The sequence below is a fragment of the Pogona vitticeps genome, chromosome 1 (genome assembly GCF_051106095.1).
Source record: "Pogona vitticeps strain Pit_001003342236 chromosome 1, PviZW2.1, whole genome shotgun sequence".
Taxonomy (NCBI): Eukaryota; Metazoa; Chordata; class Lepidosauria; order Squamata; family Agamidae; genus Pogona; species Pogona vitticeps.
Window position 1 is genome coordinate 137,807,105 of NC_135783.1, and position 24,395 is coordinate 137,831,499.

At 41.4% G+C, this 24,395-nt stretch overlaps 1 long non-coding RNA gene across 1 annotated transcript in view; it reads left to right on the top strand.

Annotated features, from left to right (window-relative positions):
* Positions 1 to 851: 851 nt before the first annotated feature.
* LOC110074264 (uncharacterized) overlaps positions 852 to 24,395 on the top strand; it is a 33,060-nt gene continuing 9,516 nt past the window's right edge. Inside the window, exons 1-2 of the long non-coding RNA XR_002299762.3 lie at positions 852 to 916; positions 21,535 to 21,636. This is a non-coding gene — a long non-coding RNA (uncharacterized LOC110074264). The remainder of the gene's footprint in view (positions 917 to 21,534; positions 21,637 to 24,395) is intronic.

Here is a 24,395-nt window from a genome sequence, read left to right on the forward strand (position 1 = left end):
CTGCTTCCTGGGAAAACAGCAGTATACATGTTCTCCCTGAATTTTTGGAATAAAAAGGTAGGTCTTTTTCAAAGCATTGCCAATGGGGCGATGGTTGCAAATTTAAATAATAAAGAGTAGCAAAAATAGCCAGAAACCAAAAAATAAAGAGATTAGGAAAAAAATGATAAATGTAATCCTTTCATTAACATGAGGTATGCAGTTGAGCTTCCCACATTTGGGGAAATCATAGGGATCAGCAGCACACCCAAAGTGCAATGGATGGACCTCCCTAGGGGAAAACCATTTTTATGACATGGCATTTTCTCTATAAGATATGAGTTGCAATGGCCCTTGCACCGCCTAACCCCTTCTGTCCCCTGACCCTCCAAGTCATGGTGACCCCCTGGCTGCACTTCCCACTCAGTACAGGGCTGCACAGCTCCAGTTCTACCAGAGGCCAAGAGAGCTCCTCAGTGTTTTGGGGTGCCCTGTGGGACCACCATCAGGGGCTAAGTGATCCTCCCACAATCCTCTAGTACACCAGAATTAGCATAATGCTAATACCTTATGCTAATTGTGGGCAGAACACCTTGCATTAGCTAGGTGTTCCTCCCACAATCCTCTAGTGCACAGATATTAGCATATGCTAATACCTGTGCACTAGAGGATTGTGGGAGGAACACTTAGCCCCTGATGGGGGTCCCGCAGGATACCCCAAAACACTGAGGAGCTCTCTTGGCCTCCCTCAGGACTGGGGCTGTGCAGCCCTGTGCTGAGTGGGAGGTGCAGCCAGGGGGGTCACCATGCCTTGGGGGGTCAGGGGACAGAAGGGGGTTTGACTCCTTTTACCTTTTTTTTTTTTTCTAGCAACAAAGAAAAAGTTTAGAGATAAAAGAGCTATCTGAGACCCATTGAATTTCCAAAAGCAGTGCAGGTGAGAAGATTGCTTTTCCCCAAGATGGCATGGGGAACTGTGTTTTGCAAGATGATCTCTTTCTTCTCTTCTATGGGTGACTTTTGTAAGACAGTCATTTTTTTTTCCCAATTGGAACTCATTAAATAGATTTCAATGCATTCCAATGGGGAACTGGGTTTCACAAGAGGATGTTTTTGCAAGACAGATTTCCAAAAAATTGTTTTGTGGGGCACCACAATAATTAGCACTGAAAAATCTTTTTCTGCACAGCTGGAAACATTTATTTTTTATTTTATAATACCCTGTTCCCCCCAAAATAAGACAGGGACTTATATTAATTTTTGCTCCAAAAACGCAGTAGGCCTTATTTTCAGGGGATGTTTTTTTATTTTCATGTACAACTATCTACATTCAAATATAATCATGTCATCTTCTTCTGGTTGCTGCACAATGGTGGACAGTGGGGCTTCACTTAACTGGGGCTTATTTTGGGGGCAGGGATTATATTATGAGCATCCTGAAAAATCATACTAGGGGTTATTTTCAGGTTAGGTCTTATTTTGGGGAAAACAGGGTAAGAGCATGCTGTCAGCAGGTTTCAAAGAGTTATCATCGAAAAAAGTAATTTTTAAAAAAGTTTTTTAAATTTAGAAAATAATTTCCTTGCATCGGTGCAGTAATTCTTGCAGCAATTCTACACCTGAAAGCAGGCGAGCACGATTTGTTTCACATTTTGCAGGTAGGCTGTGGGCAGGAGGCAATATCCAGTGGGTCAAATATTTGTAAAGATTCCTCGAGCATGTTCCCAAAGTTGGTGGAAGCCCCCTTGTTCAAAAAGGGGAAACTGATGAACTTTGGCATCTCCAGCACCTGTTAAAAACAAACAAACCAGCAGTTCTATGAAGGGGAAAGGTGGTCAAGAGAAGCTGATCATGCAGGTATCCCAAACACCTGAGGCTCCCTCCCTGTATTTCATGCAGAATCTAAGTAAACCCAGCCTTCAGTCTCCCATCTATCAAACAACTGTAAAAGGAGTGCTTTTGATTGGGAAATTAGTAGAGGAGGCTGCAGACATGGTCAGCTCTTTTATGGCCCAAACCCTGAACTACACAATGAGAAAATATTTTGCATAATACTTAGAGATGGCTGCTCGGATTTGAGGAACTAATATATGATAACCCTGAAAGAGGGAAGCGCCTGGTACTTGGTAAGAGTGGAAGGGAGAATTAAGAACAGAAAGGTAGGGAAGGGAGAAGAGATAGTAGAAAATAAAATAAAAATATGTCAGGGACGAAACTTAATTTGGAGCCGGCACAGGCTGATTTAGTGTTAGAGACATTAGAGAGAGAAGACGAGAAACAGGGAAAACAGAAAAGCACTGGCAGGGTTTCTAACTGAGGTAAAGCTGAGTACATTTTGCTGGAGTTTTATTTACAACCTCACATGCTGTCTGGAGGTTGAGTGACAGGGAGGGATTTTTCTGGGGTGATTATCTGTCCAGCACTCACACTCTCTGTTGAATGTCATATCCTGTCCCCCCCCCCCTTCTCGGCTGGTGGCAGTTGTTTGTTGCTGTTGATCTGTTCAGTTGGTTGCTAGTATGAGTACAGTAAAGAAAGCAGTATGTACAAGTCTGTAATTTCAAGCAACTGTAAGTAAAGACATGTTTTTGTTCTTTCTCCTACAAAAGTCTCAGTGTGAATTATTGAGACTTCACTGCCAGATCCATATACCTGTCTTCATTCATCTCAATGTCTCTCTTGCTTGTGATACCCATTGTTTCCATTTAAGATACTAAATCTGAAATCAGTATTCTATTATTCCTTTATCTTTTTTTAAAAAAAATTGGAGTGCTAAATGATGTCACAGCTTTCTTACATTGCTCTTTGATCTTTTTTCAGACCTGTCAAATGGTTATTTGGGGACACTTAATGCACAATTGTTGAGGCAGCCTGTCTGCTGGCCAGGTGCAATTGCACAAGACTGGCAGCTTTTAATAGGAGCTACATATTTAATTAAAAGCTTCTTTCTCCTGGGTTTCACTACTAATTGCTTGCTATTCAGCATGACAGGGGGAATGACAAAGGGATCTCATAGTCAAAGAAAGTTACAACAATTATACCTTCAGTCTCCAGTGGAATTTGGCTATGGTGGCCATGTATCAATCACTTGAAAGAGGAAACAGGGAAAGGAAGATAGCCGTTTCCATGACATTTGCATGTCCTTGTTTATATGTGATTGATGAAAATGTGCATGGTTTTATATGATTGTAATTATAAACGTAGTGTTTTCAATTATAGCAGGAAAGACTGTGATCAAGCACCTTGCATGCCTTCCATTCAGTCTGCTATGCAGGTGCTACTAACTGTTCATGGGCAACGTCAAGCTTGACGCTGCTGTCTCATGGTTTGTGATCCTTAAAGCCAGAGTTGAACTGGCCAGCACTTACTTACTTTAAAAAAAAAAAAAGCCTCGTGGCGCAGTGGTTAAACTGCTGTACTGCAGCCAAAACTGTGTTCACAACCTGGGGTTCAAATCCCAGGTAGCGGCTTAAAGTTGACTCAGCCTTCTATCCTTCCGAGGTCGGTAAAATGAGTACCCAGCTCGCTGGGGGGGGGGGGGGGCAATGTGTAGCCTGCATAACTAACTTGTAAACCACCCAGAGAGTGCTTGAAGCGCTATGGGGTGGTATATAAGCAGCACGCTTTGCTTTTGCTTTGCTTTACTTCCTTCCTTACTTTATAATCCTAGAACTGCAGAGTGGGAAAGGACCCTATGGATCATCAAGTCCAATCCCTGTCAAAAAGGCACAGTGGGGAATCGAACTGCCAACCTGTGGCTTCTCAACCAGATACCTAAATCACTAATTTATTCATTAATTTATGGCACTTTTATGCCACTTCTCTCCCTGTGATGGGACACTTAAACTGGAAGATACAGTACTTTCAAATAGAGAACTGAAGGAAACATGGCCGCCCTAACTTTGTCCATAGTTTTTTTGGGGGTGGGGGTGGGGGTGGGGGAGGGCTGCTTCATTCTTCACAATGCTCATGTCCTCCAAACACTCATGTTCAACTAGGAAAAATAACAGTTGTCTTCATTTTGCCGGGTTTGTGACTCCTTGTGTTCATCTATTCTGGGACTAAAAAGTTGAAGAAAGTTTGCGAATGGTTGCAAACCATCAACACTGTCTACAAAGACTTTCTGTTGAGAACTTTTAATGAAAAAACAGAGGTGCACATGAACCCAATTCCCTCCCCCAACCTTTATTAATGTAGCATTTATCATTCTGAAATCCGTGGATTGTAAAAAAACAAACTATTCACAGTCCTAGCAGAGGAGAGCATTTTCCCTTGTTAAGATACAATAAAATGTTGAGATTTTTTAATCGGGCATTTCAACTTGACAGGAAGTTCCTTTACTAAGTAGAACTGGATGCACACAGCCTGCATTACAGTGGTGCCTCGACTTACTACTGTCCCTACTTACGGCCATTTTGAGTTACGATCAGCTCTGGCTGCAAAATTTTGCTTCGACTTGTGGCCAGAGCTTCCAGTTACAAACACAAAAAGGCAGGGGGGAAAGGCAGGAAATTCAAATTCCAAACCATTGGTGGCGAAGAGGCTCCTTCTTTGTAGCTCTTTTGCCCCAGCAGTTAGAGAGTTTGTGATTGGAGGACGCTGCCTGGTAAGGTAAGGTGCTGTTTTCAGCTTTTTAAAAACTGTTCTGGGTGGGTTTTGCAGTGTGGTTTTGGGCTGGGGGGGAATGTTTCTGTGCTGTGTTGTTGTTTTGCTTTTTGGTGATTTTTTTTTCAGCCCCAGCGCCTTTGGGGCTTGCTTTGGTGTTTATTTTTTATTTGGGTTTTTTTTAAGCCCCAGCAATGGAACTTGCCTTGCTGTTTATTTTTGGTATTTTGTTTTTTTAAAAGCCCCAACAACAGAGCTCGCTTTACTGTTTTTTTTTTGTTTTTTTTTTTAAGCTTCAGTGCCTTCCGACTGGGCTTGCTGTCTGCTTTATTTATTTATTTTAATTTTATTTATTTATTTTTGCCGGAACTGATTAATCGTGTTCCAATGCATTTCAGTGGGAAATTGTGCTTCGACTTATGACCATTTCGAGTTACGTCCATCTTCTGGAACGGATTATGGTCAGAGGTCGAGGCACCACTGTACTGTGAAATATGCTGACATGAATACTGTATTCTAAATGGTAATTTTGTAGTTTGTATCTCCTGAAAGTCATTTGTGATGAAACATACATCCTGCCTTGGAAATCTGCATGTTTGTCTGTGGTCCATTTGAGCTAGAATGCGCACAAAACTACATGGACATTGTGATCATGGACATAACTAGAAATAGTACACAGAAAACACAAATACAGAAACAAAATCAGCCAGTGGGTGAAACACATATTAGCTAAATGCACACAAAATATATATGTTCCAAAAAAATGTTTATGTAATGTGCAGGTGAATTGACATGCAGGGTGGAAAAGTCTCATGACCTGGTAGGGGAAAGTTACAGATGAGATCCAGAGAAATGCAACAAAATTGAAGCTGAAGCGGTAACTGGGCATTATTTTTCTGTTTCAACTCGCCAATGATAGAGGAGGGCACTCTAGCCCCTCACCCTCTCTTTTTCATACCATCATTCTCCTATGTGTGGAGAATATTTTTTAAATAAACATTTTTACTAATTTTACCAACTACAATATGCAATATAAATAAATAAATAAATAAATAAATAAATAAATAAATAAATAAATAAATAAATAAATAAATAAATAAATAAATAAATAAATAAATATGCAATATAAAATAAAATAGAAAAAAAGAGAAATGAGAAGAAAAAAAAATGGGGGGAAACCAAACCCTCCCCTCCTTTGAGGACAGAGATTCAGACCTCATTGCATCTCAAATGTCCCAAGTTTCCAGAGAGCATTGAAAGCGAAAGAGGAAAAACAAAGCCCATCAATCATTTTGCCCTATCCTCAGATCTGTTCCTGGGTCCAAACATATACAGTGGTGCCTCGCATAGCGAGGTTAATCCGTTCCGGATTAACCCTCGCTATGTGAAAACATCGCTAAACGGAATGTAAAAACCCATTGGAACGCATTAAACATCGTTTGATGCGTTCCATTGGGCTCTAAACTTACCGTTCAGTGAAGTTTCCTCCATAGCGGCAGCCATTTTCGCACCCTCGGTAAGCGAGGGGAGGGCGCAAAAACGCTGCACGTGGCCATTTTGGGGCTTCTGGCAGCCATTTTGTACCCGCCGAACAGCTGATCCGCGGGCATCGCAAAGCAAAGATCGGTAAGCGAAATGCTTACCAATCCTCACTATGCAAGTTTTTGCCATAGGGACCGACGCTATGCCTCCGCATTAGCGATCCCGAAAAAGGGATCGCTATGCGGATTCGTCGTTATACGGTGCGCTCGTTAAGCGAGGCACCACTGTGTTAAGTTCCAACTTTGTTTTGCATAGTCTCTTGGTGGTTCTCGTAGTGCTTCTGAAAGTGTGTCTAATTCTGTAATGTCCAACAGTTTCTTCAGGAACTCCTCCATTATAGGTATGTCTTCACTTTTCCATTTTTGGGCCCAGAGTAACCTAGCCGCTATAAATATATACATCAAACAATATTTAATTTTCTTGTCAGTAATTTCTGGCATAATATTTAATAGTGCTATTTCAGGTTTGAAATTTAATTTCTTTTGAGTGATTCCTTTTATTATTTCCCACAACTGTAACCAATAACCCCTGGCTTTTTCACATGTCCACTACATATGGTAATAAGTTCCTACTTTTTTTTTTACATTTCCAACAGATATTGCTGCTACCTTCTGACATTTTTGCCAGTTTTGCAGGAGTGTAGTGCCATCTGTAAAACATTTTGAGGATATTTTCTCTTAGCTTTACTGGCTTAATCATTTTATAACAATTTTTCCACATCATTGTCCAGTGATCACTATCAATATTATAACCGAAATTACTTGCCCATTTTATCATCATCTCCTTCACCCTCTCATCCTCCAGTTCATATTCCAGTAACTATGTATACATTTTCTTTATTACTGTATTTTCTCATCAGTGTGAATCCACAGTTTGTGTACCTGGACTTCATCCTCAAAAAAAGCCCATATTTTTTATCTTTTCTATATCTTGATTCTAATTTATTCAATGACCACCAATCTGTTGCCACCCCTAGTTCCTCTAATTCTTGCTTATTTTTTATATTTTGTTCTCTGTTAAGTAATTCTTTATAAGTTAACAACATCCCTTTTTGATTCAACACTTTCAACGTAAAGGCTTCTATAGGGGCTACCCATGATGGAATTTTCTTCTAGGTTTGTGCTTGAAATTTATGCCACACTAGACCCAATGCTTTCCTTATAATATGTTCCGTAAAATGTGATTGTTCCTTATATTTCCCATACCACACATATGCGTGCCAGCCCATACTTAAGTCATGCCTTTCTAGTTTCAGTAATCTTTGGTTTACCAGAGTTATCCATTCTTTTATCCATGTCATAGCACATGCCTTATAATATAATAACCAGTTTGGTATATTTGGTATATTTGGAATATTTATTTTGGATGGGGCAGCCTCTGGTATGAGTGGAGGCTCTCCACTGAGAGCCCTCCCAGTTAGCTGATGCTCTCTGCCTCAGACTCAGCCCCCCTGTCTGGATGTGGTGACCCGAAACAGAAAGAGAATGCCTGAAGAGGGCTTGCAGCCTTTCCCCCTCTCTAATGACCCCACCATGTAAAACAGATTACTTCTGCTAGGTGATAACGCAATGTGAGAATCCTGCACTTTACTTAAAGTCTTGGGTTAGTAGCTGCCACTTGTGCTAAGCCCTACAGTGAAAACTAATTTGGTCAAACTTACCCAGGCATGTTAAAAATGCTTTTCACATGTTTTGGAGCTTTTCTTTTCCTTTTTTTTTTTTTAAAGTTTACTAAAAGGGTAGTTGTTTTAAAGGAAAAGGGACAGAAAAATATTGTGCTGGTTGGCTAGGAAATAAGACTTCAATTTGTTGTTCTGGAACAAGTAAGCAAAGCAAATACAGCAGCTGCCCCAGGTTTACTTTGCTTTGTAGCCCAGCCTCTGAAAACCAGCGAATCGGATTTGGAACCTAATGCAACTGCAAAGTTCTGATCTCCTCGCAAATATTTACCATGATATTTGTGTTTATCCTTTCAGCACTGTCTGATTTGTAATAGCGTAATTCATCTTCATTTAGTTCACCTTTGCTTAGTTGAGTTTTTTTTAATTTGCTTCAATTAGTTTAATTTCCTGAATTCAATTCAATTGATCTGCCTCATTTACCTTTACAAATATAATGGTAAAACCAACACTGAGAAGGCAAACATAAATTGTAACAAAATGCTGGGACTTAAACCACTTCAGGCATCTGCTCACAAAACGTGATGTTTTGCATGGAGTGCACTGAGAACCGTTCGGCATTTGGGTGTACAACGTCAACGCTGTGGATTCCCAATTTCTTGGATTCTTTTTTTTTTTTTTTTTTTTTTTTGTGGGGGGGGTTTACTTCATTTTAAGCCACTTGGATCCAAGACTCTCCTATCTGTGAATTCTCAGTTGTGGCATCTGAAATCATTACATTTCAATTATCTGTGGAATGAATTAAAATTAGTTGTCATTATAATGAGACAAGAGGTTTGGTTCGGCACAGTTGTGCTGAACTGCCATCCATTCGCATGCTATTTAGGAAGCATAGCTGGGGAAATCACACATAATAAAGAACCAATTTCAGATTTGAAGGTCATTTGGGATAAATACCCTCAGATGCTCTGTGAAATCATGCTCCCACTTCTTTCCTCCTCAGTAGCCACTGAATGGTCTAAGTAGCAAGGCACATACCTGTCTTCTCAGAATGCCATAGAACTACCAGCTCTGCTGGCACCCTTAGGTCCAGAGTATAAGTATTGGCATGGACTCCTTCAAAATGCCATTCTTGAATTTTTCCCAGCAGGGCACAAGTGATGCATGAGGCATACTACCCAACATGTTGAGCTCCTTCCTGCCTTTAACTAATAAGCGGTGGCCTTATTCTCCCATCAATTTCAGTTTCTGTATCCATTGGAGGACATGTGGACATGGATATGGATAGATCTCCTCCAATGGATACAGAAACTGGAATTGATGGGAGAATAAGGCTACAGCTTATTAGTTATACACAGTATATACAGTCATGTGAAAAAAGGAAGTTTTATGTATCGGGACATAATAAAAATCATCTTGCCAGGTGTGAAAATTAGGTAAATACACCCTCAGATGAACAACAACACATGACATATTGCACCGTGTCATGATTTATTTTACAAAAATAAACCCAAAGTGGAGAAGCCATGTAAGTGCACCCTTGCTCCTTCTATAGGAATTAAGCAGCCGGGTGCTGCTAATTAAACCCTTGAGTAATTGGCGATTAGCAAGTGTGACCACCTCTATAAAAGCCAAAGTTTTAGCAGTTTCTCAAGATACTGCCCACCCTTGTGGTAGAGTATACCATGATTATTACCTCTGCTGAGATCAAAATCAACTGCCTGTCCTGTTGGCTTCTCCATGTAGAGTGGAGAACCACCATCTTGTCATTTTCCTCAGGCAGCAAATTGTCCCAAGCTGGCCTTGATGACATCTGGATGGCAGTCGGAAGCAAGGAAACCTGCATTGTTCCCTCCATGGTAATGATAAATAATGTCTTAATAGTAAGCCCTTCTTTTTCCTCATGGACATATTTTTGAGGATAAATCCATTACTGAGCCCGAGGTGTTCTGATGAGGGCTGTTTAAGGAAATGGAATTTGTGGGTTATTATGCTTGAAGAGATTCTTACAGAGCTATCCCTCAGGTCTCTTGTTGTATTACCTTAGTAACAGGATAGCTGGGATATTATGAGGCATCTTCAATATTGAGGGGGGAAATGCAACGTATCTTAAATTTAATTCCTTGTCTCTGGAGCCTATTCACTGCAGCGTTTGACATGTTCCTTTGGTTTCACTGAAAGGATTCGATTGGATGGCAATGGCTCATTTCAGGGATGCATTTTTATTAGGAATAAGCAAGGCTTGTTATCAGATGTGTAAAAAGGGAGGGGGAGTGAATCATTTTGTCAGCCATTCTGTAATGCAGAAAAGTAGCTACAGCTGGGGGTGGAAACAAGCAAAAAAAAAAGAAACCAACATTCAATGGTTAGCGATTGCTACCGAGACCTGGTCTTATAGACGTCTTCAGGTTTTGTGTTTGGTTTCATTTTAAACTGTAGCCATTTTGCAAATCTCAGCAAGGTTTCTTTATCTTGACTCTGCTTTGCTTTGTGCTGTAATTGATCTGTTCCATTGTCACCTGGAGCAGAGGGGTAAGTTTATAACCCAAGATGAAACCAGTAGTGCCCTGGGCAATGGCCTGGAATTCAGGTGTCAGGAAGGGACATCTCATGAACAGAAGGGAACAAAGGCAGTGTGGAGGTAAGCCTAGGCTGAGGAGTCTTTAGGGGCCAACACAGGCATCTGCTTTGCTGGCAACTAGAGAACAGAGGACAAAGAAGCAAAGTGATGTATAGCAGAGTGAATGAGGAACAGCAGGTAAAGTTACCGTGATGCACATTAAAATATGAGAAAAACGTTGCTTAGATGGATGAGTCTGGTCATTGTATATAACCATCCTGAAAAGAAGGGTTGGGAGAGGAGTTGTTTGCTTCTATCCTAAACCCTATACAGTATCTGTGTTTACACATTAGTAAGGAGGCTGTCTAGATTCAAAGTTCAATTGGAAAGGTCAGGGGGGATGAGAGTCAAATTCTACATTGCATTGGACAAGATGGTGGTCTGAAAGGGTGGGATTTGACTGTGTACCCATTCATGGGGGAATGGAACTACAGTTGCCACTAATAGTGACTGGTAACTTAGGGCATCAAAGAAAACAGTATGATATAATCTGTGCAAGCACCCAAACTTGCCTACCACCAGTGTAAATAAGAGGGCAGCAATCAGGATTTTAAAATCCCACCCTTGGCTTGACTTGATATTTGCAACCTAATTGGTTTGCAAAAATTTTTCCAGTAGAGTCAATGGGAGACTTTTTCAATCCTGACTGCAGTACAACTCTCTCTCTCTCTCTCTCTCTCTCTCTCTCTCTCTCTCTCTCTCTCTCTCTCTCTCTCTCTCTCTCTCTGTGTGTGTGTGTGTGTGTGAGTGTGTGTGTGTGTGAGAGGGAGGGAGGGAGGGAGGGAGGGAGATGAATATCTGAACTGTTCCCTCAACCGAGCACTGTGCTACCACTGCTACCATACGGATGGCTCTAGTATGTTGTTGAGTTTCTTTTTCTTAAAAGTAGCACTGCTGTAAGCACTGCATGTCTCACGATGATGACGACCTTTGCCCCTGACATAATAAAACCTGTAGTGACCTGCCACGTACCAAAGATGGCAGAAGAGTTACACAAAATATTTCATCTGAAATCAAGATAAATGGGTCCCGGTCCACAGTCCTTTTCAGACATTATTAAGTTGTATCCATGGTACATGGTTCAAATACTGTGTATTGTTCTAGTCACCAAACTGAGGAGGAAAAAACTGATATGGTAGGTCTGGAGAAGAGCAAGAAAGGAGAACCAGGTGATTCAAAAGTCTGTAGCAAGTTCCCCATGAGTTGTGTTTGTCATGTCTGGAGCTGTTTGTCACGGAAACAGCTCACCTCCAGCACAAAACCAAAATTCCAGTTTCTGCCCACTGCAGTTTCTACAATTTGTACAAAGTGTGTTTTGTGGGAGATTCTGCCTCTGTGCAAAGTGGATGTGTGTTTTTCCCTTTGTGAAAGTAAGCATAAATACACATCAGCTAGAGACAGACTAGCCTGCTGATTAATTACAAAGAGACAAACAAACCATCGAATGCTACTCGTCCATGCAACAGTTACCTTAGGTTTATAGACATTATTTGCCCCTGCCCCTGCCTTATCACATTGTCCCATTTGGCACATTTTACTGAAACACACCAAAATTAGTCAGAAATGTAGGCAAAATCTCTTTCTGGCCATAAAAAAAAAGGCATCTCATGATGAGGAAAAACTGTGTCTGTCTCTGCGTATGTGTTTCTGTATGTGTGTGTCAGTGTCTATATCCCTGTGTGGGGTCTCATTTACCAAGGAAGGACAGAGCACATCAAGATTTTTCACTCCTAGCCTCACTCTCATACTAGAGGCAAGAAGAATAGAGGCCTATTTTGAGGAAAGGGTTCAACACGACAATAAATTGATTTGAAATTTGAATTTGAAATTTGAACACCTTGGGTAGTTCGGCCTAGAACCCAGAGTGAAGCTACCGTTTCTGTGACCTTGGAGTCACCAGCCTTCACTGCCATATCTGGTGCCAAGGACTGTGACATCCAGGGCAGGCTATTGCTGCATTCCTGTTTTTGCTGTTTATGGACTTCCCATAGACATTGTAGGAAAAGGATGCTAGCGAGACCTTTGGTCTTGATCCAGCTCTTCATAAGGAGGAGAGTGAGGCCTAATGGCATTGCCTCGCTGCCCTCAAAGCCTCGATGCGTGCCAGCTTGCACTTGACCTTCTTGGGTGGAGCAGAAAGCTCTGGGGGAGATTTCAAAATGTGCTCAGCAGAACCTGGGAAGATGTGAATAAGCACATATAAGCGGGTCACGGAGTGGCGCACATGGAGTTGTTTGGCAAGGGACCAGCGTTATATATCCCACCTCTCCCTTGGTGGGTGCAATTTAATCAGGCCCAGATAGGGCCGACATTTTCCCATTCACGGGGTTACGGTGACACAGAGCTTATAAGGATAAAATTGTGATTAACAGCAACATCACCGAAATTACCACTGTTGTTTGTTTGATTATATATTTTTTAGACATCCTCAGTATGATTTCTTTCTTTCCAATGCTGGCCGCCTCCCAAATCTTTTGCTGTTTAAAACATTCGCACAATGCGGTGGAGCTTTTTCATCTTCTCAGGCTCTGAACACAATAACTGCCAGGTCATGGCCATTTAACCTTGAGTGTGTTACTTTTCTTCGTATTGAGCTGTTTGGCTGTTATCTTGTATTCCATTAATGTGCTATTAAATGAAGTAATGATTTTTTAAAAGAGCAAGGAGGGAGGAAGGAAAAAAAACAAGGAATAAAAGGAACTTGCTACTTGGAAAACAGGTCTTGGGAGCAGATTCACGCCTCCTTATAAAATGTTCTGAAAAGCTATGTTTTAATTTCTGTAGAGGCGAACTACTCTCTTGGCCGAAGCAATTTGTTCTACGGTCACCATCAGACCCAGACGTCCTCCGCAGAGGACCTCTTAGGCCAAAGATGCCATTTTGGATTTGGCAAGGAGGGCAAAGAGATCTTGCTTCAAGCGGTACCCTAAGGAATGCCACGTGAAGCAGAAAATAAGAGTCTGAATATTAAGGGAGCAAGGTGTTTGGTCTTCTTAAGGAGAGGGGCAAGAGAGACAACTGTGCTGCCAAAACACCTTGGGGGAAGGCCACAGCAGTGTTATCAAAGCCCTCCTCTCAAAGTTTAGGTCCAAAGCAAGTGAGTGGTTTTGTGTAAGATAGCTGTGAATTCGGTTCCAGTTCTCAAATAAATTCCTAGGCAGATCCTGGGCTTAGACACATGATTCTCCTAGATTTAAATGAAAAGCAACTGTCTGAACCCAAGCCACATGTCTTGCCCTTGGCTTCCGTTGGAAGAGCTTGATACCCTAGTTATAAATAAGATGGATCCTATGAGACTGATCCTGACCTCTCCTGTTTTGAAACACCAGTGATGAAATTCGCAACTCTCTGAAATATTCTTCTGTCCGCAGGGGTGTTCCGTTGCCACTGCTTTGCCAGAATGATCGTTGTGCGTCATGCTTTGTGGTGCCCTCCAGGTGTGTTAGACTGCCAATCGCCCATTGTTCCCAGACAGCAGCGGCAATGGGAATGATGAGAGATGTAGGTCAACACCTCTAGAAAGCAACAGATCGGGCCGGGCTGCTTTGTGGAGCAGGATGCACAAAAGGAGCCAAAGACAAATCGTCCCTCTTTAGGAGCTTCCAGTCTGACCACTGAAAGTGGAGGAGGAGAATGAGAAGAGCAGAGGAGAAGAGAGGCAAGCTATGCAGGACAGCCCATATTGGAATAGACAAAAGGCATATGTCATCCAGTATTTGTTCACACAGCGGCCAATCCGATGCCTCTCGGGAAGTCTTCAAGCGAAACAGCACTCTCCCGTTTGTGTTCTCCACAACAGCTGATGTACAGTGGCACTCTACTGTATATCTGACATGAGAGCCAGTGTGGCGTAGTGGGTAGAATTGTTGTGCTAGGACTTAAGATACCTGGGTTTCAAACTCCACTCAGCCATGGAAACTCACTGGAAGTGGGGTGGAGGTGGCAATCATAAACCCTTCCATGAACATCTCACATATCTTCAGAAACCCTATTAGGGCCACTGCGGGTCAGAAACAGCTTGACGAGACATTGCTACGTAACTTATCTCTGATGCTAAGTGATACTTAGCCATCAAGACTAGTAGTGAGGAACAGGCTGCCGCCCCATAAATTTACTTAATTTTTTATTAAAGTAATCCACATTGGTGGCCATCATTATGCCTTATGCTGGACATTGTTTATCAAACGGCCTTGGGAAGGGAGATAGAAACATAAGAAGACAAGGGAAGGTGGAACATGCATACACATTTTGGTCCATTTGGCAGTCAGGAGTGAAAGGTTAAGACAGCTCAAACTCACTTCTTGAGACTCCCCATAAATAATATGCGTACTAAAAGCAGTCTCAGTTCTGTGAGAACGGGTCCTTAAGGGTAGTGAAAACAGCACTGCCATTCACTGGTGGGTGATAGGAACAGCCTTAGGGGAAGCTCAAGGCTTGCACAAGTACACAAAAGCTTTTGGAAATGAAGCCAGGATTAACTCGGAAAAATGGCCCAATGACAAGTGAAGACACCTAGTGGCCCTGGAAAGCAGGCGGATCTATGAGGATGATGGAAGACGGTGACAGAGTGGAAATGGAAGGGAGTATCCTGGGAAAGGCTGGTACTTCAGCCAGACTGTTGTGATGAGCATCCTATCACAAGGCTGTTTCTGGCAGGTGTCACTCATGAACATATCAAATTGAACTCTCGTGTTCTCTTTCCCTTTCACCTCTTAACACCCCTGCCTTCCTTCCGCTTTGCAGTTGCTCTCAGTTCCACCGCCACCTCCCGATCCTCTCCTCACACCAAACACAAATTCAATACTGACAGGCCTGCACTCTTTAAATTATTCAAGCACCCGTTGTACGTGAGCTACAGCGAAACCATCATCTCTGTGATCATCTTATTCATTGGTCTCTGCTGAAACTGTTCCGAACAAAATTATGCCGGGAGCAATTGGGCAGGTGGCAGAGGCCTGGAGGACCAAAAGCCAGGTAATGCCCTGGAGCAGAATTTAATTAAATGTTGAAGAGGCCAAGACCCACAGGTCGACCACACTTTTTATTATAAATCCACAAAAAATATGACATGCTTTCAAGTTAGCATTTCTCCATGGCTTTAAAAAAAATGAGCAGGAGTTTTGGACGTCCATGCCTTTTTCTTGCACTCTCCCTTAGCGAACCATCTAGTCTAATGAATGACTAGTTCTCCATGACTCCAGTCAAAATACAAAGCAAATATACCGCCCCATAGCGCTTCAAGCACTCTCTGGGCGGTTTACAACTTAATTATGCGGGCTACACATTGCCCCCCCCCCCAGCAAGCTGGGTACTCATTTTACCGACCTCAGAAGGATAGAAGGCTGAGTCAAACTTGAGCCAACTACATGGGATTGAACCCCAGGTCGTGAGCACAGTTTTGGCTGCAGTGCAGCAGTTTAACCACTGTGCTGTGAGGCTCAGTGGTTAAACCATGAGTGTTACAGTTTTGATGTATTGATTAGCACTGTGGAGAAGTGATTTGATTCAACGTTGGGAAGAACGACTCAGTGCTTCAGATTTACAGTTGTTTTGTGAAATGGTCCCTCCTTCCATTTAGAATCTTTGAATTATCTTCTTTATCACATTTACTTGGAAATAAGCCCACTTACCTCTGATTGGATAGGGATAGGATTACACCAGGATCCTCTGAATCCACCCCTCAACAAACTCTTCCAGACTATGATTTTTTACATCTTTGGGTCTACTTTAAAATACAGCATCTTTATGGGATTTTTACAAGATCTTCTTTTTCTTTTTAATTAAAGATAAAATGAATAGTTCAGAGTTCAAATCGGATTACATGCAATATGCAGTAATATTTTTAACAAGCCTGCCCTTCTTGCCTTCAACATTGCATCTCTCATGTAAACGACCTATAAGTGGAATGCTTTACTCGCTCTGCACAGGTGTGTTTTTCTGCAGCCATTACTCAGCCTCATGCCAATCCCCAACAAGTGGCAAAGATAACTGCCTTTTTATATAGCAGCAGAATCTCCCAAAATTCAGCAAGCATTACAGTACCTCTGAACAGGGCTAGGGGAGGGGGATTAAATGGTGGTAGTTCTGACTCTCTTATCTCACCTGGGGTGACACAAAGTTTTCCTCACCCTTGACGTGTAAATGAAACAGAAACCTGACTTTGAGGTGAGTAAAATGGTGAAGAAACAATCCAAGTAATTACTTCAGTGTAGGCCTGATGTGTCTTCGGTATGTGGTCCTTGTTATGTGCCATCAACTCATTTCGAGCTGATAGGAACTAACTAGAAAATGGTCCTCTGATTACCAGCCCCAGCCCCAGCCCCATCAGGACTTGCTGGCTAAAGGCAGTGGTTTCCTTTACTGAATCAATCCATCTCATGTTTGGCCTTCCTCTTTTCCTACTGCCTTCCACTTTGCCCAACAGCATCCCCATCCTCAGCAAATCTTGCCTTTTCATATGTCAGTTTTGTCATTTTAGCTCTAGTGAGAGTTCAAGCTTGATTTGATCCAGCACTTACTTATTTTTCTTGCAGCCTGTGGCATCCATAAAGCTCTCCTCTAACACCACATTTTGAATGGATTGATTTTTTTCCCCTTGTCAGCTTTCTTCATTGTCAACTGTTCACATCTATACATAGTAACTGGGAACGCCGCAGCCTGGATGATCTTGGCCTTGGTCTCAAGTGAAACGTCTTCACTCTTGCAGATTTCTTCTACAGTAGTTTCTACATAGCTACATTTCCAAGTCCTAGTCTCCTTTCAATTTCTTGGCTCCAGTCTCTGGACTGATAAATTATGATTGATCTTAACAAAAAAAAATCAAAGAACTTTATAACTTTAACATATATTTATGTTAATTTCCTACAGGATATTTGCACTGTTAAAATGATATTAAAGTATGATATTAAAGCAATTTAATGTTAGGGTTTTTAATGCTAATGTAAGAATGCAAGTAAGGGTAGAAAATACAATGACCATAAGAAATGCAGCATTTAATTTCTCCTTGCAGAACCTAAAGGCATGCTTGGCGAAGATGTATTTCATGACTGAGAAACTGGCATCTAATATTAGAAGCCTCGTGGTGCAGTGGTTAAACTGCAGTTCTGCAGTCAAAACTGTGCTCACAATCTGAGTTTGATCCCAACGGTCTCAGGATGACTCAGCTTTTCAGTCTTCCAAGGCCAGTAAATTGAGGACCCAGCTTGCTGGATGTGGGGGCAGTGTATAACCTGCATAATTAAATTGCAAACTGCCCAGAGAGTGATTTGAGAGCTATGGGGTGGTATATAAACCACACACTTTGCTTTTTTGCTTTGCCTTTAATATTATGCAATTCCAATATGTGGGTCTGGAATCTCCTTTTATTACTTTCTTGTCTTTTACACCTGGTAAAAGGTAAGAAGCAAATTATTTATCGAGGCCTGTGGCTTTAAAGAATTGACTTACATGCAGTTCATCAGTCTTCTGTTCGATACCTCATTGGACTTACTTGTGTAATTATGTACTGATTCACAATGACACCAAATGAACCAATGTTTCTCCTCAATAGAGTATCCGCTCATCTCTTGTTATGTTATAATTTATCAAGTCAGAACCAATTTACAGAAATACTAATAGGAGTTTGGAGGTAACAAATTCAAGAAGTAGTTTCATCCTCCCTGGAGTTTCTGTGGCCAAGTGGGAATTTGAACCAAGCCTCCCTGAGTGGTAACTTTGTCCATGACATCACACTGGGTATCCATCCATTAATCTAATCATTATTAAAAGATCCAAAGCAGGAATCTGCTACTCTAATAAAGACAGGCCATGAGTGAGCTAAGGAACTAAAACACTGAGCAGATCCAGTACTAATTCAGTATTTTGCAACCTGGTGCCATAATACTCAGCCCGTAAATACGTTTGCCAGGGAGTAATACTCATTCAGCACAATAGGATTTCTATCAAGTTGAAATACAGCATTTTTCTGGATTGCAAAGCTGAAAAAGTGCTAAACCCACACATCCCATCCATAGTTTCTATAAATGCCTGTGTGTGCACACCTAAAGCTGTAAATTAATTAACAAACACCCTTGGACATGTTTCCATTAAGGTCTTTCTATGGTCACTAAAGCTCCAAAATGCTGGGAAATTACCACTCTTAAGGGCCCCACCCACAATAGGTGTGTTGTGTTGTTAATATGGACATAAAATTGTGCCCTCTGCTTCGGTTAGTTCCAGCTTCAGTGTAGTGGCAGAGTGGACCTGTGTCCCGGATTTGTCTCCTTACTAGCGGAGACATGGAAAGGGTGATACTGTTCCTGCCTCCTATATATGTTTTAAAGATGAAGAGTCTGTCAGAAAGAAAGAGAGGATGGTGCTAATTCAGCATTGATATGGTCAAAAGCGTAGAAATTCAAACAGCTCTGGATGGCTCGACATATCACTGGACATTTTCCTCACGTTTGATTTTTTAAAAAATGCTCAACTTTACATTCTACATATCAAGAAATCTGCGTATTCTGGTAAATTTCCTATGCAAATCAGACTGAAATGAAATTCTGCCATATCCTTAAACCTGAGGATCACTCAGCCTCCTTCATGTGCTGTACCATGTTGCTGTTTTAACCAATGGGAATTCCAAGAGCCCTCTCACTTGCTACAGAACATCTGCTGGATAACTCCGTGGTTTAAGTCCCTGGCTGTGGAGCCAGAGTTTGGGAGTTCAATTCCCTCTTGAGCCTCTTTGAGAGAGACTGGACTGGATGATCCATAGGGTCCCTTCCAGCTCTGCAGTTCTAAGATTGTTGTTCTTGTTGTTTCTGCCATATCTAACAAGGGTTCTGTTTTCTCCCAGTATGTTATGTTTCTTCTTCTTCATCATCATCATCATCATCATCATGAATTGGTGCTAAGAGCAAATGTTGATTCTGCTAAGAAAAAGATGAAACTCTGTCATATCTCATCTGTGAATGCCCAAAGATTGCACAAACAGATTACAAAGTTAGACATGACAGAGTGGCCAAATTCCGGCACTGGTCATTAAGCAAAAAAATATAACTTGCCAGCCTCCAAAAAACCCATGGGAACATCTGATAGAAGAGGTGTCAGAAACTGATGATGTCCAGATCCTGTGGGATTTCCAGATCCAGATTGATAGACACCTTGAACACAACATACCAGACAGAATAGAGATAAAACGAAGAAATGACTGGATCATTGACATTGCAATTCCAGGAGATGCCAGAGTTGAAGAGTAGAGACCTGGCAATCGAAACATCTCACTACTGAATCAAACACACTACAGTGATCCCTGTAGTCATTGGGGCTTTGGGAACAATATCAAGAAATTTCACCCAGTACTACAAGCAGTTACAGATCTCAGAAATCACACCATCAGAGCTACAAAAAAACAGCAATATTAGGAACAGCATACATACAGCATCAATATTTAACAGATAGTTAGGTTTTTCCTTAAAACTTGTATCTGTTATGTATCTGAGTCAGTCTTTTTATAATTTTGATCAACTGTGCCTTGTGTTTAACAACAACAACAACAACAACAACAACAACAACAACAACAACAACAACAACAAGTACTGTGTTTGCAAAGTGACATTAATTCTGCATTTTACTTTTCTAATCAAGAAAAGCCAAAAGAGGGAAAAAATCACTATTTTGCATGGTGGGGGTAGCATTTCCAAGGAACAGAGTCTGGCTTGTAGATTAATGTTGCTTACAGTATGTCAATTGATTGCTACAGCTAAAAAAAGAAGCTCCAGAGAAACTGAAAGTCAGCTGCAATTCCATTCTCGTGCTTCTACCTGAACCTACAGGCTAAACACTCTAACAACAGAGAGCAGAACAGGGCTGGTTATAAATTACCCAGCTTTCTCAGACAACACCTGCATCCCAGAAGCAGCTGTTCCTTTCCTATAAAGGCCACAAATACAGGTTTGAATCATGGGACAGCAAAAATCATGATTTCCATACCATAATAGGCAAAAACCAACCAGACAAACAAACAAACAATAACCCACCCAAACCCTTATGAGTGGAAGGGACTATGGCATCATCAACCCCCACTCTCACCACCACCTCGCTTCCCTTCCCTCCAAGTCTGGATCCCAATGTTAATTTGGTTCGACGTTTTACACCGAGGGCAGCTTCCATATCTATAGTTCCCTTCCTCACCTAGTCTCTTTGGGTGCCACAAAATGAGAGCAAAACTGGTCATTCGGTACGGCTGCCCCTACCCCCACCCCAGAGAAGGCACTCTTTGGTTATTCACACCTGAGAGTACAGATATTTTGTCTCTGCATTTGCACTTACACCTTACATGTGGAAGATAATTACTTGAACAGATACAAAAACACTTTGTAAAACTGATTCTTTGATTGCAGTCCATCTCCTGCTGACTAATGCTTTTCACTGATGATGCAGCCATTGTTGCCCACTCTGCTGAAGACCTCCAACAACTCATGAATCGTTTTAGCAAGGCCTGCCAAGACTTTGGATTAACAATCAACCTGAAGAAAATACAAGTCATGGACCAGGGTGTGGACTCACCTCCTTCTATTACCATCTCCACGCAAGAATTGGAGGTTGTTCATGACTTTGTGTACCTTGGCTCAACCATTTCTGACACACTCTTTCTAGATTTTGAGCTGGATAACTGCATTGGCATAGCAGCTACCATGTTCTCTAGACTCACAAAGAGAGTATGGCTTAATAAGAAACTGACGGCATATACCAATATCCAGGTCAACAGAGCCTGTGTCCTGACCACACTCCTGTACTGCAGCGAGTCCTGGACCCTTTGTGCAGAGAAAGCTGAACACATTCCATACGCATTGTCTCCGACGCATTCTTGGTATCACCTGGCAGGACAAAGTTCCAAATAGAGCAGTCCTAGAACGAACTGGAATTTTTAGCATGTATACATTACTGAAACAGCAGCATCTACGTTGGCTTGTGCCAAATAGAGGGGAATGATTACCTTGCGGGATTTGGAGGCTATACTTCTACTGATACAGCCTAAAATAGCGCTTGGCTTTTTTCTAGACATATTGCACTGTTGGCTCATATTTTGCTTTTGATCTATAAGAATTCCAAAATCCTTCTCACTCATAGTATTACTGAGCCAGTTAGCCACCATCTTGTAACTGTGCATTTGTGTTTTTTTCTCCTTCAGGTGTAGAACTCTTCTGTTTGAACCCATTGCTCTCCACAAGTCCAGGATGATGAAACTGGAGATGGAGGATAGAAAGACTAGAGTGCTTCCTCTAAATACATGGTGAGTTGGTGATTATCTAATGTAATACGAATGCATGAAGGAGACTTTAGTCAAAGTAAAATGTGTTTAAAAAGTGAGAAGAAGTATACCTTGGGATAAATGTGCAGTACACATAAATTGTATTGCAGGAGAAGGGGAAAAAGTCTCTTAATCTAATATGGAGAGTGTTGCTGGGATTCTAAAAAACACAACTCAAATGAAACTGGTAGATATTTACAGTACATCCTTCTCTGTGTCATGAAACTAGAAGCATGGAAACCAGAAGTAGGACACAAGAGTGGGAGAATTCTGATACACTTACAGTATAGCACTATACACAACATGTCTACTGTAGAGTAAATCTCATTGCTTTCAATGGCACCTGAGCCTTATTCAGGCATTCCAGAATCTGGCATAATCAAGATGAATAGAGAAAGGCACCTACCCACCCACCCACCTTTTCTCCTGTCATTTTGCTCACATGAGCAGCAAGGTGTCTAAAGAGGAGCAGAGTCCTGTCAATGTGTAATTTTGCATGTGAACAAGAAACCAGATTTCCCCGGATTCTTGTCCATGTGCTTAGCCTACATGCAAGCAGGAATGTCTTCTCCGGTGCATTACCAGGCACAAGGACAACGCAGTGTGGGGAAAGGAGGGCTTTCCACCCCTCTCTAATCCACCAGATTTCAGGAGGACAAAATAGGGCGTTACTCTGAAACATATGTGCATCATACTGCAGCATTCAGTTCAGGTAGACAGAAACTTTTAGTCGCAAAAATTTGGAGGTCATATTCCCATCTGGGAAGTGCCCCATGGGCTCCATTCAACTTGCAGGTGGGGCCAAAGCAGCCTGGATAGGACCTCTCACCCCACCATCCCCATTTAGCATGGCCATTAATTGCATTCACAGCGGATAATGAGAGATGTTGAATAGTATTGAATAAATGTGGATGATGCCAGCTTTTGCAAGACTGGTGTAGGTGAACCAGTGATTTGAGACTGGCTCAAAGTGAGGTGGGGGTGTGTGGGATGCTATTCTCACTTCCTACCTTCCTTCTGTAGCCTGTCTATGTACCTGCATTATAAGAAGTCATCAAATGCTAGAGAAACAATATTTGATTTTATTTACACAGTGTTCCTGAATCCCTGGTCTGGCCAGTAACTCATTGGTTTGCCACACCTTGCCTCTTGTCAATTAAATCATAATCTCTCAAATGTTTTACAAAGCCAGGTTAACCTTCTTACCCAGACCTGATAAATAGTTATTGCATGGAGTGCATCACCTCAACACGATCCTTCCCGTTGTTTCATGTCTAACAGTAAAACCCAATTCTTAGTGTGTGACTCAAAAAATTGCCAATTTCACACTTGATTTTCCACCTACTCTGTTTGGCAGCTTTCATGCCTCTTCCTTGTCTTCGCATATTGTGGAAATGGAAACGATTTGGGCCATACCCCTAATAACTCCATGGTATGCATGCCCATGGGTGAGTGTATTTAATAGATACAATGGAAATATAAGCTTGCACCTGCATCACACTCTAGCTTGATTAGATTAGCCTTCTGGATCAATCATTCTCATACTCTCCTAGCAGATGCAAACACAAATAGCTGGGGCCATTTTCCATCTTTTTCTGAACTGGAATAAAAGCTTATGACCGCCAAATTAGAAAAAAATAATCCACTGATAAATGATTAAAATATAATGAAAGTGTCAGCAGCATCAACATTTCCACAAATCTAAACTCTCAGAAACTTCAACTCTCTGTTCATTTGCTATGGGATGAGGCCTCATCCTTTCCTTTTTCTCAGGCAGTGAACTGTCTCATACCATCCCCATGCTAACAATTCTCAGATCTGTGGGAGGGATCTCATTAGTCATACCGACCATTTTCTTTAGTCCTTCTGAAAACCCTTAAGCATCCTTGGACCAGCTCTTCCAATTTGCTTTGCATGTTCATGATAGTGACTGCAGTGCTGACTTCTGTTTTCACTTAAGCGGTGTATGGATGTGACTACACAGTAAGAGAACTGCAAATTCATTTCCATTCACTCCCTAAAACAGTGTGGGAAACAAATTTAAATATTAATATACTTGAGGAAATTTGGACAGGAATCTGGAAAAAATACCCATATAAATCTATATCAGCAAGTGCAAAAGAAACAGTTCTAAAGGTAGTGCATCGGTGGCATCTATACCCCACAAAACTACATAGAATTAATAAAGATATATCTGATAAATGTTGGAGTAACTGTGGACAAAAAGGAACTCTGGGACATATGTGGATCTCTTGCCCCAAAATAGAAACTTTTTGGCAGGAGGTAGTTAGATGGATAGAAACACTGACTAATCAAAAAATAGATATTAATGAAACATTAATGTTGTTTTCATTATTCACAGGGGAAAATGAGAAACTACAATATAAAGAATTAGTTGCAAATCTTATAAGCACCGCAAGATCTGAAATAGCTAAAAATTGGGGGGGAAAGCCCAAGATCTATCATTGCAAGTATTCACAAGTAAAATATGGCATACATTGCTCATGGAAAAAATGGCCAATAAAGTTAGATTACATAGAGGAGAAATAAGCCATAGTAAATTCACGGAAAATTGGAAGCCATTATTAAAATATGCCGACAAAATAGACTTTGAGACATGTGGTTTGAAAAGAAATTTAGATTCTTGGTCAATATTTCTTTAAATGGTGACGGGGAATGGTATATATGTGAGTTGGAGAAATGTGGGGAATAGCTTGTATTTACTATCTGTAATATGGTCG